The following is a 2,656-nucleotide window of genomic DNA, read 5'->3' on the forward strand; positions in this document are numbered from 1 at the left end:
TATTATCTTTGTTTTTTTTATTGTGTAGATACTGCTAGTAGAAGTGTAATGATTTTTGGACTCCTAAACTAATAATTAAAGAAAAGCGATTTAAAAAGGTCAAATTCAGGGACTTACTATTATGATTAGAGCTACGTCAACAAAAAGGGATTGGTTCTTAGTTTGTCATAAGACAAAATGTGGAAACAATTCTCTGTTTATCCGTCATACACATTTGCTTGGGTACCTGGAAACAGAAGAAATATGTGAGGAGGCAAATACTTCTACACTGTACATGCAGTCCTACTCAGTAAATTAATATTCATGTGTTCTGATGAGGCTTATCAGATTCAAAGTAGCTCTGGTCGCTTTCTTAAATTTCTCTCATTAACCATACGTTTCAGTATTAAAATATTTACACATCTTATTTGTCTGATGTAATATTCTAATCTTAAAAGTTTTATATCAATAACTGTTAGAACATTTTCAAAATGACCAGAAATGAAGGCTTTAAAACACCAGTCTAATGTGTGCAGTCTGTGTAACTTGGTGAAATGAGTTAATACGATAAAAACTCAGTCGATGTTTATTGTTTAAGGCCACTTATGATGTCCACATGCCTGCAGGTGCCACATTTATCATGTTCAATTATTTGCAAGTGTAAACACTGGGAATGTCCAGCCTTCAGGAAGGAAAAGGGCTCCGTGTTCCAGAGATCTAAAGGTGCCTCCCAGCTAGTAAAAAAAGTATCATTATACATCATAAAACAAGTTTAGTACTGGCATAGGCTGAGAGACTCCTCACAGATGAAGAAGTCATTACACCAAAACCATCATTTAAGTCAGTTCACTGTTATACTCAAGGAGAAACGAAGAAGGATCTCAATTTTTGATTCTGATTAATCTAAAATGAATGTTTGGCTGAAAGACCATTAATGGCATGCTCACCCCCTGACAGTTTTGTTGATTTCTCATCAACTGGCATTTTTTGGCACTTTGTTTATCTGAGTGAGTGAAAGCAGGAAAAGAGCCTGTTGGTTAGCTGGTCCCCCTTTTTTAGGCTGGACATGGGGGACGTGGCAGTTCTAGTGGCGGCTGGCCCATAGGAGGCGCTGCCCTCAACTGTCATTTATTTATTCCTTTGACATATATGTCAAAGGAATAAATAAATGACAGTTTTCCTTTGTAGTGTGTGCCAACCAAAAACAATTTGAATCTTTTACACATTTCCATCAGCTGACTCTCGACAGTGAATTTTCGCCCACAGACATCTTTCATAACTCTTCCGTGGCGTTAGTCTACAGCGCCTCTGAAATGGAACTAAATAACGTATAAAGTTGCTGGGGAAAATTAAAACAATGCAATACTTTCAGCATCACTGAAAGTAATGTACGGCGCGCTGAAAATGTGTGAACGTTTTGGGTCTATGGCGACGAAGTTGATGTTGGCGAGAAGAACGACAGTCAGTCAGAAGCTTAGAACGAATCGAATTCTCCATCTTGATCATGGAGGATTTTCCAGATGGCAGGTAAACTATTTCTGTTGTTCAGCAATTTTTTTTTTGTTCTTAGCTAACATATTGCTTTGCTTTTTCCGTCTGTTTGCATTTTCTGTTCACCAGCTGATTCCAATTGTCCTTTGCTGTTCATCGAACTTTGCTGTGGTTTATATGATGAGCGTTTTGCTCCTGTTAGCATAATGCTAATGGCGTATTTCTAGGATTCCTCCTCAAGATTGTTATCATGATGCTCCTGTTGCATTTTTTGAGCTTCCGCTGCTGCTATAATGTTGATGTTTGCTTGATATCTTAATAGTTCTAGAACAGATGGCCATTTTGTTGTGGTGTTGTAGGCGGAAATGAAGGCTGTTTGCTGCTATGAACGTTCATCTGTGATTTTGCTGAGCCTGTTGTGTCACCAACGGCTACAAGGGACGTGTCGTCCCTGTTTGGTGTGAAGTCTTGCTGCTGGGGTGTGTTGTGGGTCCTAGGCCAGTGGGGGTTGCTGCTGGGTCCCAGGGCCCAGCATTCTGTGCTTCTTTGGCCTGCGGTCTGCTCCTGTGCTTCACTGACGACCTGCCTCTGTGCAGGGTGTATATGGCTACCCTGGGGTGGTGCCTTGTGTCTCTGTGCCTGAGGCTGCTGTCCACCTGTCCTTCATTGCTCTTTCTTGCAGGGCTTCTACCATTCACCCCAACGTGACAAACCCAACTTGCATACGTACAACCCACTAATCATACACAGTAATTTATACTTGCTGAAACACCATCCCCAACACACAACCACAGATAATCCAAATGGTTGAAGATCAAACGTACTTGAACTTTACACCAACATGCACTTTGATATTGTATGGAGTCTTGAGTTAATAAAGTTATTCACACCTTGTTTCCTTGAAGAAATTTTCATCATCACAGGCAACCAGCTTCTCCATATAGTATGCCTGAAATGCTGTAAAACCCCCTGCACCCCCAAACAACTTTCCAACTATTAAACATAAATAGTTTTTCCTCAAAGACAAAGTACAATATATCCAGGCCACAGTAAATACGTTAAACCCTCTAACATAGGCTCTCTGTGTTATTTTTTTCCTCACCTGTAAACTTTAAAGAGGTTAGACATCCAGATCTGATCCTGAGGAGGTGGTGAAACGATAACAATAAAATAGCCGTCTGATGTA

This window comes from Poecilia mexicana, unplaced genomic scaffold (assembly GCF_051168715.1).
Source record: "Poecilia mexicana isolate PSO_F unplaced genomic scaffold, ASM5116871v1 scaffold_2, whole genome shotgun sequence".
NCBI lineage: Eukaryota > Metazoa > Chordata > Actinopteri > Cyprinodontiformes > Poeciliidae > Poecilia > Poecilia mexicana.